General features: G+C 40.8%; 1 protein-coding gene across 7 annotated transcripts in view; it reads left to right on the top strand.

Moving 5' to 3' along the window:
- Positions 1-14,420, top strand: part of TTK (TTK protein kinase) — a 100,678-nt gene that overhangs the window by 21,201 nt on the left and 65,057 nt on the right. Inside the window, exon 1 of one of the 7 annotated variants that reach the window (XM_089530866.1) lies at positions 11,444-11,563. The exons of 5 other annotated variants lie outside the window; for them this stretch is intronic. The gene's annotated coding sequence lies outside the window, so the exon portion shown is untranslated. Of the gene's footprint in view, positions 1-11,443; positions 11,564-14,420 lie in introns of those variants that run through there. One more of the 7 variants, XM_089530863.1, reaches the window with a different exon arrangement.

The raw sequence follows: 14,420 nt of genomic DNA, 5'->3' as shown, positions 1-14,420 counted from the left end.
CATGGCCCCACCAGACTTATTGAGTGTGAAATGCCACTGCTCCACATATATGCTGATGGGGTTTGAGCAGGTACCAACTGTCTGGGAAAGCAATTTAGAAGTTCAACAAAAACATCAGCACATGGTTATTGGGGAAAAGACAATTTCCATGTTGGCAATCACGAGGAGGGGGGAAGGAATGAAATGATCAATGTAATACAGATCTATTGTGTGACTGAACCTGGAACCCTGTGTACAGTTCCAATCACCACACTTCTGAAAGTGTTTCCACAGCCTGGAATAATTCTGTTGTGGGGAAAGGTCACAATACTTGGGGGCTTTTAAATTCAGAAAAGCAGCTAGTAAGGGGAAATATGATAGTGATATATAAATTATTTGTGAAATGTTGAAAAGGGGACAAATGGAAGTTTCTCTCTTTCTTGTATAATTAATTCTAAAACCTAGAGATATCCAATGAAGCTGAGTGATGGAAGACTGAGTGTACATAAAAGAAGGAGTTTTTATTTTTCAAAGAGGAAATAATTTAAGATATGGAATTCATTTTGGCTGAATGTGGCAATAGTCACTAATAAAGGAGCTTATCACACCATGCCCTTATGGTGGATTATACCATTCAAAAACTGCTGCAGCTGTACTTGCAACAATAGCAGGCCATTGATAATATGTATTGCAGGCTTGCCACATTGTGCTGTAATAGTGTGATTTGCACATTTTTTCATCTGCACTAATGCTGTTATCACCACATTTGCCTCACCTTGTGCTTCATGATTGGTTTGCCTCAATTTTTTTAAAAAAAATATAGCTGTAATAATGCAATTATGACTTGACATCATTATGACACACCCATCACAATCCAAATCTCTCATTGTGAGAGGTGGCACAGGAAGAGAAATGGACTCCCTTCTACTGCCATATTTTATAACTTTCTGCTGTGAAAAACAAAAATGCTTATTACACTGCTCAGTTGTTTCATGTTGGGTGTATAAAATCCACTTCATTATTACTCTAAGCTGTGATAAGGCTATTATGGCATGGCATCATAATGTTATTATGCTGCTACCTTTAAATGAATGAATGAATGATAACAATAAATCATTTTTTAAAAGTAACCTTGTGGTGATAACTCTGTGGTGTGTGATATTGCAGGAAAGCAGTGGCGAAACCTTTAGAAAACAGTTTCATGAAGTAAAAGCACCTGAATACTGGCTTTAATGGTTAATATCAAATGTACTGTTACTGCATTATAACAGCAAACTGTTTATATACAGTACAATTTTAAAGAAAAAGTCTGAACATTATTTGAAAAGCATAGAGCATAGAAGACACAACTGTTCTCTTGGGAAGTCTTGTTTTCTCTGTCCATCCATCAGAAGTAGTTTGAGGTTTCCCTGCTAGTGATTTCCTTGGGAATTTTCAAGGAGGAGAAAATTTATTGTTCTCATAATGAAATGGAAGGGGACTCCTGCACTCAAACTAGTTACTGAACTGTAGCAGAAAAGGGAATCAATAACTAATTATTTACATCATGGGGGAAAAAAGAAATTACACTCCCAATGTCTGTACAGAACAAAAGCAGGAGGAGAGCCACGATATTGTGTGATAAGGCTTAGACAAAAGCAGGACTAAACTACTGCTATGAGAATATACATGGTGTGATAAGGTTCAAAGATGGTTTCAAAAGATTAGTCAAATTCATGCAGGGTGAGGCTATATCAATGGTTACTAAAAGTCGCTGCAACTTCCAGGATTAGAGGAATGCCAGTTGCTGGACACCAACTGAGTGTTGTTGTAACAAGGCTGTTACTTTCATGTTCTGTTTGTGGGAGGCCTGCAAGCATCTGGTTGGACACAGTGGAAAACCATCTGCTGGATAAATAGGTTTTTGCTCTAATCTAACAATACTAGCCAGGGCTGAGGGTGAAGCAGAAGAGGTACACCTTCCTCTGCAGTGTTAAAGATAGGCCCACACATTGAAACAGGAAAGGTCAGTGGCTCTGGAAGAAGACTTTGCTTCGCTTTGCTATCTTAGCTTTTTGCCTTTTCAAAGTTAGGATTCCTATCACAGTTGAGAATGACAAATGACACAAAGAGAAACACTGGGTTTTCCTCACTTTATGAAAGCTACAGCCACAGATGGATCATAACTACAGCATCAGGCTATTACTGAATGTGAACATAAGCCATTCAAAAACTTCATATGAATGATACTAACTTTTAATTTCTACTATGTGATTGTATACAGTCCATTAATTTTGCTTCTCATGCTTTTGGCTAAGCTCAAGTGTAGTGAATTAATTTGAAATTTGCTTTGAGTATTTGGTTAAAGTGGTATCACAACTTTTTTTTTTAGTATCACAATATCTAACACTCACTAGGTGTGGTGAATACACTTTTGCAAGATACACATGTCAGAGTGTAAGGATATGCCTCTTTGCATGGTGTTGTGTTGAAATCATTGTAACATGTATGGTCAGATCTCTACCTAACAAGTCCAACTCTCTGCTGCCTTACACTGCAGGTGTGTGCTATCATTACAACACCAACTTGGATGGGTGTGTTTGCTACCTGAAGGTGTGTACTTGTTTGTAAGAATACTTTTTGCATCCTGACTTATGCATTAGTATTCATCTAATTTTCATTTAGGTACGTGGCTTGTAGCAATATAGTCCGGGGGGGATGGCTGTTGATTGTGTAAGCTGCACACCATTACATTTGCCTTTGGTTTTGCAATTATTTGAAGATGGTTGGCAATTTAATTGTTTATATGATGTGATGAGGGCAGAATTGTTCACACTGGAGTCACTTGTCACCTACTAGTTAGGGGGTTATTAACCTGAATGACCTTGAATTTTTTTAATTTTTTTTTGTCATGGATGATTCAAAGGGAGAGGACAGAGATATAATTTTCAATCACAGTTATGATTGACAAAATCTTCTTAAGATCCTTGAGGCAATGGTCACATTTACAATTATGCTACTCAGGAATGGGGAAAGTAAAGCCTATAGGCCTAAATCTTTTCCCGAGATTTTTTTTAAACAAGGCATAACAGTTTATTGCTGGGGTGTGGTGGCAAACTGCTAAATGAACTACTGTCAACATGAGAAGGAAACAAACACATTAAAGTCAATTTTAGTTCAGTATTATTATCAATATCATATGAAAATCAAATTAAAAATATCTAAGGCTTACTTAAAAATAATTTTAAAAGTTATCAAGTAGGGGAAAGTTTAATGAATTTTAAAATATTTAATGAAATTAATACATTTCCGCTAATTTTTAATCTACTTTACATATGTAACTAATTTTATGTATGTAACTTTTAACAACATGCCCAAACAAAAGTAAAAGTATCACTCTGAAGCAGCTGGGCAACTCCATATCAATTGTCCACTGTTGTCTTAAAAAACTGAGATCAGTTTTGGCATTTATTTTAGTGACATCAAGATTAGATTATTAGAATACAATCTGCAATATACACTGTGATCCCAATTTTTTAAAAAGAGAAATTCTGGGGAACATAGAGGTCTGCAGAAAATAAGTTGTGGATTGCATTTAGCCCACTTTTGCGCTAAGTAAGGGTGCAAAGAGATCCAGCGTAGTGATCTGAGTGCAGGGTTCAAATTCTGATTGGCCGGAAGCCCACTGGGTGACACTGGACAAGTCACACTCTCTCAGCATCAGAGGAAGGAATGTCAAACTTTCTCTGAACAAATCTTTCCCGGAAAATCCCATCATAAGTTTGCCTTACTGTAAGTTAGAAACAACTTGAAGGCACACAACAACAAAGCACTAACTTTTGTTCAATAAAGCTGAAGCTGTCTGCACCGGAGTGTAATGAAACATGTACTGTGTAACTAAGAAATGACATGAAAGCACATGATGACAACAAGGGTGCAATGATGGCACAACACACTGTCACTATTGAGCCATCTAGAATAGATCCATAAAGCCATGAAGCTAGTTTTAGAGGGGGTATATGCCCCCCCAAATAGCTTGGAAGCCTACTCCTGGGTCATCGTTCCCCATGAATAATATTTCCATCTTGCCTGAACTAAACCTGCTTGTCCACATCCAGTCTGAAATTTATTCCAAAGTACCAGGTAGGAATGTTTACATCTTCCTTAGGATCAGAAGATGCAGGTAGAACTGGGTAACATTACAGATGGTAGCTACAAGATAGAACTGGATGTCATCAGCTTAAAGATAAAACACAGTTCTTATCTCTGAATGACTGATCTCACCCAGAAATTTAATGAAGATGCTAAATAACACTCTGTAAATGAAAGATCTCATTCCACAGTAGTCTCCCAATATCACCACAATGTCCCCACAAAGCCTAATCCTGACAAACCAATCCACAATATCTTAACATTAGTTGTATTTAAAAACAACAACAACCTACAGAGTTCCAAGCTGACTGTTGGGACATCCTCATAATATCTCTGATGTATTCCTTCCTGAAGTTAAAGGTAATGCTAAAATCCCTCCTTGACTGGAGTTAAAGCTGGACTTTGTTTTGTATTATGGTGAAGAAACAGGTCAAACAACAGAAATATTCTTCAACTAAGGAAGTGCAGAGCTATATTTACAGAGCCAGCATGGTGTAGTGGTTTGAGTGTTGGAGTAGGACTCTGGAGACCAAGGTTCAAAATCCTGGCTTGGCCATGTAAACTCAGAGGATGGCAATGACAAATCCTTCTGAAGAAACTTGCCAAGAAACCCCCATGACAGGGTTGCCTTAGGGTCACCATAAGTGAGGAATGACTGGAAAGCACACATCAAAAGTTTATAAGAATCAATATGACTTAGACATTGTGTTTAGGATTAGGTGTATGCAGTTGACTGGCAGATGTTCATATTTTATGGATTTATTTCTGAGAATAAATAAGGGGCTGGTTCACATGCAATTCCAGCCCCAGGTTTGGCATTATGCAAGTGATCCCTAGGAGATTATCGCACTGCTTTCCCTCCAATCTGGGCATGGGCTGAGACCGGGCTGGGACCATGTGTTACTGCACAGCTCTGTGCCCAGATTGGAACCATCCTGTACCTGATCGGAACATCTCCCATTACTTTGCTAAGAACGGAAAAGAAGCATTTTTGGCTAAGTACAGGAGAAGTCCCAATTTGGCACAGGACGGTTCCAATCTGGGCATGGAACTCTGTGATAAAACACAGGTCTTCATCACACAGGGAAAAATGGGTAGTTTAAACGGTGATTATTCAATGAAAATTGTGCAATTGCGATAAAAACATGGTTAACATTTTCACAGACAGCACGATAAAAGAGCCATTATCTGGAATAACCAGGCAATAAACAGCAACAAATCATTCATGGGATTTTTCCGTGAATGATTTGTTGCTGTTTATTGCCTGGTTATTTCTGGGATAATGGCACTTTAATCTCTTTTCATCGCAGCATCATGTGAAAACCTTTATCGCTATTGCGTGATTTGCATGGGACATTCCCGGGACAATGGCAGTTTAATTGCGATGTTGTGTGGAAGTCTTAATCACAAATGTGCAATTTTCAGGGGATAATTACCGTTTATACATCCAATTGTCCCCATGTGATAAAGTCTACAGTCCTAGCCTGATCTCAGCCCATGCCCAGATTGGGAAAAGGCAGCCAATGCTATAATCTCCTTAGACATTTGTACAAGTTCATTAGTGCAAAAACTGCAATTTGCCATTTTATTCAAACTAGCAAACTATGGTTGCCCTTTCAGACTATAAACCTGCCTCAATTTCTAATCTGCAGGGTAAGTTCTGATACAATAGGAAAATATGATTTGCATGAAATATGAAGTAATTGGTGTAGACAATGCAAGAAGATGAAAGAGCCCTAAACTCATGGTTCTGGTATGAACGGAGCTAGTGAGAACTGATGTGAGGCCTTTTGATGGTAAAGAGCTATCTAGACATCAAAGTGGGGAAAAATACAGTGTTTCAGCACTCAATGTCCCATCTATCTAGGTCAAAACTAGAAGTTATGAGATAGAGGAAGAAAGCTGCTGCTTCTTGAGGTCCCTGCTGCATATTTTGTTCATAAACACAATGAAATTCCTTACCATAATTCCTGGATGAGCTACACTCTCATTCCTATCTAGTATTTTGGTGGGACTTAAGGGTGTGTGGCCCTTAAGATGATTCTAAGCATTCCTCACTATTGGCTATGCTGCCTAGGGCTGCTGGGAACTGCAATCCAACACCATTTGCGGGGCTGCACAATTCCTATTCCTGCTCCAAAGGATGAGACTGCCCTTACTTTTGAAAAGGGGGCCTTGCAAGGAAAACCTAAACAGGGTTTGGGGAAGGGAGCAAGATGGTTAAAGGGTGATATGATAGCCCTCTTTAAGTATTTGAAGGGGTGTCACATTGAGGATCGAGCAAGCTTGTTTTCTGCTGCTCCAGAGACTAGAACATGGAACAATGGATGCAAACTACAGGAAAAGAGATTCCATCTCAACATTAGGAGGAACTTCCTGACAGTTAGGGCTATTTGGCAGTGGAACAAATTCCCTCAGAGGGTGGTGGAGTCTCCTTCTTTGGAGGTCTTTAAGCAGAGGCTGGATGACCATCTGTCGGGGATGCTTTGATTGTGATCTCCTGCATGGCAGGGGGTTGGACTGAATGGCCCTTGTGGTCTCTTTCAGCTCTATGATTCTGTGATTTTAAGACTTGCTTTTTGGAATTTTGTCTTTTTGAATATTTTCAAGGTTGAATCCATGGATGTAGAATCTGTGGATATGGAGGCCGACTGTACTTACACTCTGCCATCAATAGCCACCTAACTCTCAGCTAATACTAAAGGTAGAATTAACCCCAGAAACTATATTCTATCACGATTGCATAAACAATGCATCTTTTATGGGTATGGCCAAAATATATCCCCCAATATTGTGAAATTTAAGTGACTACGGAAGTCCTTTTCATACAACTTGCTAAACTAAAAGGATTTTTGTTAGGTTTTTTTGTGTGTGAAAAAATAGAAAATCCAGCAAATGCTGGGCTCAGTGAAGGACAGGAAAGACCCTTTCACTGCTGCAGCAGTTTAGTGCATACTATGCAGCTGCAGACAAGTCTACATAGGGACCACCAAATGCATAATCCAAACACGACTCAGGGAACACTAGAGACACTGCAGACTGGATCAGCCAGAAAAATCAGCAGTAGCAGAACAAGTTATAAACCATCCTGGGCATAAAATGCTGTTTAAAAACACTGAGATTTTAGACCATGCCAACAACTATCAGATCAGAATGCACAGGGAAGCCATTGAAATCCATAAACATGTGACGTCCTGGCGGCGATAGTAGTGCAGGTGGTGCCATTTTTGAGTGGCACTGCCCACACAGGGGCTGTATGAATGATGTGTGGGCGTCTAAGCACCCACATGTCTCCGACAGGAAGCAGCATTTTAAGGGCTACAACGCAGCCCTTATGAGGGACGTAGCCAGGATTTTGGGAAGGGGGGGGGGGTTCCAGACTAAGTGCCACCATTATAATGGGACTCGGACACAGTGGCGCAGTGGCTCACACCATTCATTGTATCTAATGGAAAGGGGGGTCCGGACCCCACGGCCCCCCCCCCCTTGGCTACATCTCTGTTATGACGCGGCTTCTTTTTTACTGTGCAGCTGCACTGTACAGTTTGGGTGTTGCGGTGCAACTGCACAGTACAAAGGGCCAGCAATTCCCTGCCAGTCTGTACCGTGCCAAAGTTTGGCTATCAGTCCTGAAAAACACCAACAAGACCCAGCCCATGCAAATGAAAACCATCCAGGGCGAGGGTGTTTCCCAGCAGACAATGGATGATGAATTAAATAGACACCCTAAGGCTTTGTCATTCAACAACAAACCAATATAGAGATTAACATGTAAATCACTTGCTTTCAACCAAGGGTCACACTGTATACATATCCCACTCACTCCCATGCCAGCATTCTCTGAAGATGCCAGACACAACTGCTGGCGAAACATCAGGAATAAACTCTTCCAGAACATGGCCTCATAGCCTGAAAACCCCACAAAAAAAACTATGGATTGCAGCCGTGGTCTTCGATTTTTGGTTAACTGAATTGGTTATATTTTGACAAGGTTATAATATCTTTTAAATGTGCATGAAGAGAACTATGGAAATTTTCAGCATGGATTTGTGGGGTGAAGAACCTTGACAATTAGGCAATCTGATTCAGGAGGAAACAGAAGAGTGATCCACAAAGGGCGTTTTTTCATTGGGTAATGAGCTACAGAATGAATTTTCATGACAGCAAAGATGCCACACACCTTTAAGAAATATACATTTATTCTAAAAAAACACATGTCAAGATGGATATATTTTAATAACAAACCACAATTATTTGCATTCTTCTAGAAACACCTGGAATTCTTAAAACAATCATTACGGAATACCAGTAACATATATCTATAAATGGCTTATAAATGGATTATTAAGGATAGTTTGTTTACTTATTTTCTAGAGGCTGTAAATATACCAGCATAAATACAGTAGCTGCTCCTCTCTGTTAGTGAAATCAGTGGCTCGAGTTTGTTATGTTTATTCAATATGAAAATGTCAGTGTGTGAACTAAGGAACTCTAGGACATATAATCCTGCAGTTTAATTTCAAATTAAAAACCTGTCTATGATTGATTCCTGATCTAGAACATTAATTCAATTTATTGAGAAAGTGGGGGAGTAGTGGAAGTAATTAAAACATTAGTTATAATTGCTCAATGAGATTGAAAATCAGAGATGTTCTTGATGATTACGTGGAAGCTTTACAATATTAAAGACTTATTTCTTTTGGCAGGCCTACCCAGTCAATTTTTAACAAAGAATGTTAAATTGGGATATTTTAATTTTAGGTAGGGGGATTTTAATGTGTCCTACGTTTATGCATTTTAATGTTTTTATGTATTTTAATCTATGTTGGGGAGAGGTGGGTAAGAAATAAATTAATAAATAATAATGAATAAATAGTAAAACAATAACAAATAAATATTATTATTATCTCTAGTATTTATTGTGCCACAGATAAATGAAACTAGTCTGAATATATATATATATATATATATATATATATATATATATATATAAGCATAATGGTTAGTCTAATGGTTGTCTAATTAATAAAGTAAAAAAAATAAAGTAAAAGCTAAAGTAAAAAATTAAAATAAAATTAACATTTTTCACCTTTACAGCACCTAAATCTCTCTCCACATGTGTCAGTACAGAGGCTTTTCAGAGGTTTCACTGTATTCTAGCTACAAAGTGGCTTGCAGCCTTGCACAGATTGGGGAGGGGATACAAGAATTGCCTTGTTTCTAAAAATGGAGAAACGTGGGGATTATTCACACAATAAAAATAATCCAGGATGAATTTGGGACGAATATTTGTTGTTCACATGCACCCTTAAGGCACTTGATTAAATCTGGGTGGGGGGTGGGTGGGAGCACTGCCACCCCAGGATAATTGACACTGGGCTTCCCCCCAGGTTTCTATAAAAGATTTGCATTGTCAGCTTTGTGAACAATGATGCAAATAGACCCGAAGAGACTCGGGTGGGTTAAAGCTCTCCATGCCTTTAACGGGTTTTGAATGCACTCACATCATTGATTGCCAATGTCATTGGGAAAGTGCCACCCCTTCCCCAGTATAACAGCCACAGCTGGGTAGAAAAGGGGAAAGAGAGAGGAAAAACAGGGGAGAGAAAAAGGGATGCTGACCCCTCTCTGTGTGGCTGAGGGGTCCCAGTAGGCGTAGGGACAAAGGAAGGGTGACCACACATGTGAGCAACAGAACTCGCAGAGATGCAGAGTGATGTGGCTCCCAGAAAGGTGTGGTTCCATTGTGTGAATAACAAGCCCGGAATGTGTCAGTGAGGTTATTTGCATCGTTCTAGTAAAAAAAACAGTGAAAATAACCACACATATATACATGCACACACACACGGGTTAGAAAGGAGTTATTTTAGATGTTAAATAAAAAAGCAGTTAACATTATTAAAATGTTTATTAAAATAATAATAATTGTAAACCACTCTGAGAACCTTTAGGGATGAAGGGTGGGGTACAAATACCATCAATAATAAAATAATAATAGTAATTATGTGGGAAGTCAAGGGGAGGATGGGGAAGGGGGAAACTTCCGCAGAAATAATCCAGTTTGGCACAACTGCCATGGCTCAATTGTTATGGAATTCTGGGAACTGTAGTTTTGTGAGGCATTTAGCCTTCTCTGTCAGACAGCTCTGGTGCCACAACAAACTACAATTCCCAGGATTCCCTAGCACTGAGCTAGGGCGGTTAAAGCGGCTTCAAATGAGTTTGGATTACATTGCTTGAGAATGTAAGATATACCAGTACTGTACATCTCTCAAGGAAGGTAATCAGTTGCTTTCAAATGCACTCTATGGCTGCATCCACACTGCGGAAATAATTCAGTCTGAGACCATTTTATCTGCCCTGGCTCAGTCTCAAGGAATTCTGGGAATTGTAGTTTTGTGAGACATTTAGCCTTCTCTTGTCAGAGAGCTCAGGTACCACTATAATCCCCTGAATTAAAGCGGCGTCAGACTGGATTATTTGTGCGGTGCAGACGCAGCCTTTGGTCTAAAACACACTGCAGAAATAATCCAGTTTGAGACTGCTTTAACTGCCCTGGCTGAATGCTAGGGAATTCTGGGAACTGTAGTTTTGTTTAGCCTCCTGTCAGAGCGCTCTGGTGCCACAATAATCTACAATTCCCAGGATTCTGTAGCACCTAGTAGTTAAAGCAGTCTCAAACTGGGTTACTTCTGCAGTGTGTTTTGCACCTTTGTCAATCTTATTTATTTATTTAGGTCATTGTGGAAATGGTTTCGTTTGTATTTCTTTATGCGTGCTATATTGTTTCTTGTCCTGTTTTGTTTTGTAAGTTACAAGCTAATTTCAAGTAAAACTCGTTATTTTTTTAAAACATAAAAAACACGAAGGGGAGCAGTGAGGCCAGAGTTAAAAAAAACGGGATAGAAAACAGGCCTTCCTCAGCCGCAAAAGGTGTGAGGGAAAAAGGACCTGTTTCCCGCCCTTTTAAACCCAGGCCTCTTTCCTCCGCTTCTTGTTTTGTTACGTCACGCGCCTAACCGTCAGGGCTCGCGAGCCCCTCCCTTTCCACCCCCAAAGGATGAACTGAACGGAGAGACGTGATTGGCCGAGGCTCTCTTTTGCGTCACGACGCTCGCGCCTTGGCCGTTGGTGCGCCTCTTCAAAGTACACACAGCTCGCTCTCTTGCCCCTTCCCCCCTAGAAGACTTTTTCCCGCGCCTTGATGACGGAAGGAGGCGCGAGGGGAGAGGCCCATTCGGCTGCCAATCAAAGTCGCTCGCTCCTCCCTCTCTCAAGCGGCTCACCCAATCAGGAGCGCGGCGCCTGTTTTTGACGTCTCCCCAATCCAATCAGCGTCGCCATTGTTTTCCTGCGACGAAATTCAAACAGAGAAAGAGCCGTTCCATTGCTGCCTTCCTTTTCCCCCTCCGGCAGAGGCTTCCAGGAGAGACGGACTCAGCGTCGGCCGGAGGTCAGTGGCTCCTTCAGTATAAAGCTCTTTCAAGCCTCCCCTCGTGTCCTCCGCCTCTCTTCGGCCCCGTTTTGTCAGAGTCTCAGAGGCTGCTGGGCTTTGCGTTTTGCTTTCCCTTCTGCGGCTCCTGCGAGGCTGCAGCAGAAAGGCACTCGCCCCTCCATGTTCGCTGGCTGCAAATGACAAAGACATGATGATTTTACCAGAGAGGACGCCTCTCTAGGCATCTCCAGGTCCTCCAATGCGACTCTGTGGTCAATGCTTGCTAGACATTCACCATAGGACTGCCCTGGAGGAGCTACAAAGGCCTAGAGGAGTCTTCTCTCTAGGGATCTCTAGGCCTTTCAGTGCAACCTTTAGTTAAAGTTGACCATAGAGTTGCACTGGAGGAGGACCTAGATGTTCCTAGAGAGGACATATTGATCAAATCCGTCAATAATTAAATCCGCAAATGTCAAAGCCGCAAATATGGAAGGATGAGTGTGTACACACACACACACACACACACACACGTAATCCAGTTGCACACCACTCTAACTGCCATGCTATGAGCCCTGGGCCTTGTGGTCTACTGTGGCACCAGCCCCCTCTGGCACAGGAGGGCAAATATCTGACTCCTATGGAATTCTGGGAATTGTATGTTTTGTGGGATATTTTGCCTTCCCTGCCAGAGAGAGCAAACTAAAGATCCCAGGATTCCACGGCCTTGGTTAATTAATTAACTGGATTAATCCCACAGTGTAGTTGCAGAGCTGCATCCGCACTGGAGAAATAACCCAGTTTGACACCTCTTTATCAGCTGTGGCTCAATGCTGCGGAATCCTGGGATCTGTAGTTTTGCGCGTTATTTAGGCCGCATCCACACTGCAGAAATAATCCAGTTTGACCCACTCCATCCTATGTAGTCCTGGGAACTGTAGTTTGTTGTGTTTGTTGTGTCACCAGAGCTCTCTGACAGGGAAGGCTAAACATCCCACAAAACTACAGTAGCCAGTGAGGTGGTTTGTAGGATTTGAAGTCTTGAAGCATCTGGAAAGCCAGAGTGGCTCACTTTCCTCCTTGCTGGTCTTTCCCCCCATTGCCTCCCAGCCCCAGCCCCTCCTGCTCCTCCTCAGCTGCCTCTGAAACCTCTTGTATGCGAACTAGCAAGCTGCCTTGTATCTGTTTGCTTGGTGATTGGGTTGTCCCCCGCCATACAAAATAGAGTCCCCTTTGTTCATGGGTGGTCCCTTTTGGGCTACTTACTTCCCAAGAGTGGCTGACTCCCTACAGAATAAGAGGGAATGAGGTCATTGTAGATTTGAGTCACAGATTCGATTTTCATGGTAGCTGACTTTCAGATTACAGTATTTCCTTAATATCCTGGGAATACTACTCTTGTGGCAGTGAATCCTGCACTTTATTATGGACTGTGTGTGACAAAGACACTTTTAGGTGTGCCAATTCTCCCAGCATTTAGCTAGCCTCTAATACTATATGAGAGGGTAAAAAGCTTACTGCCGTTTCAATATCATATGCCATTTAATACACCTCTACCGTGCCCCTTGTGAGCCAGCATGGCACAGTGGTTTCAGGATTCAAGAGTGGCTCATGGCCATGTAAACTCACTGGGTGACCTTGGGCAAGTCAGCCTCAGATGTGAATGGCAAACCCCCTCTTGAAGGAACTTGCCAAGAAAGTCCCATGTTTCACTTTAGGTTTGGCATAAGCTGGAAATGATTTGAGGGCACACAACAACAACAACTGTGCCTCTTGCAGTTTTTCTAAACTATACAGCCCTAAATATATCTTTCCTCATAAAGTAGTTGCTCTTGTCCTATGATCGCTTTGGTTGCCCTTTTCTGTACTTTCCCCAGCTCTACAATATCCTTTCTCTAGGTGCAGACACCAGAAATATACATGATCTGGATTTGCATAGAGAGAGTTTTATTGTCAGTTCCCTTTCCAATTACAGATGGAGTGTCCCTTATCTGAAACATTTGGGACCAGATGTGTTTTCGGTTTTGGATTTTTTTGGATTTTGGAATACTTGTATTTGCATCTACATACATAGTGAGATATCCTGGGAGATGTCTTAACGCAATATTCATTTATGTTTCATACACACCTTATACACAGAGCCTGAAGATAATTTTATACAGTTTTTGAAAATAATTTTGTGCAGGAAACAAAGCTTGTTTACAATGAACCATCAGAAAGCAAAGGTATCACTATCTCAGCCACCCATGAACAAAGTTTTGGTTTTGGAGTATTTCGGAATTTGGATAATGGAAACTCAACTGGTATGTCCAACATGGAATAAGTTGACCTCATGTATAAGTTGAGAGTACGTTTGGGGGGCAAAATTATAGATAAGTCAAGGACTTGGACAAGTCGAGGGTAAAATGTTCAACTAGGATCTAAAGGATGAAGCAGAGGAAAACAATGCAAAAGAACCTACAAAATTTTGGCAGACATAACTGTTTTGGCTGACACTAAAGGCTAAATGGAAGAGAGAATAGAGGGAGGTCAGTGCTTCCAGGACAGACTGCACTCTTGCCGTTCACAAGGGGATGGTTCCCTTTTTAATAAGAGTTAAAGTATAGTATTTACATTGACCCATGGATAAGTCAACCTAGGTTTTTGGGATCAATTTCTGACTAAATTTTCTAGACTTATACATGAGTATATACAGTACTCTAGTTGGATTGGCAATTACAATTAGTTCTTTGTGTATTGAAAAGACAACACACAACTGGTTCTGTCAATTCCACTAGATTTGTTATGTGTACTGTACTTTTGTTTCCCATTAAAACTGTACACTCGAACTCTCCCATTTTGTTTCAAAGACTTCTGTGACTCCTATACATGTGTTCCT

The sequence above is a fragment of the Sceloporus occidentalis genome, unplaced genomic scaffold (assembly GCF_023333645.1).
Source record: "Sceloporus occidentalis isolate IW3139 unplaced genomic scaffold, rSceOcc1.0.p SCAF_6, whole genome shotgun sequence".
NCBI lineage: Eukaryota > Metazoa > Chordata > Lepidosauria > Squamata > Phrynosomatidae > Sceloporus > Sceloporus occidentalis.
This window is presented reverse-complemented; position numbering and strand designations above follow the sequence as displayed.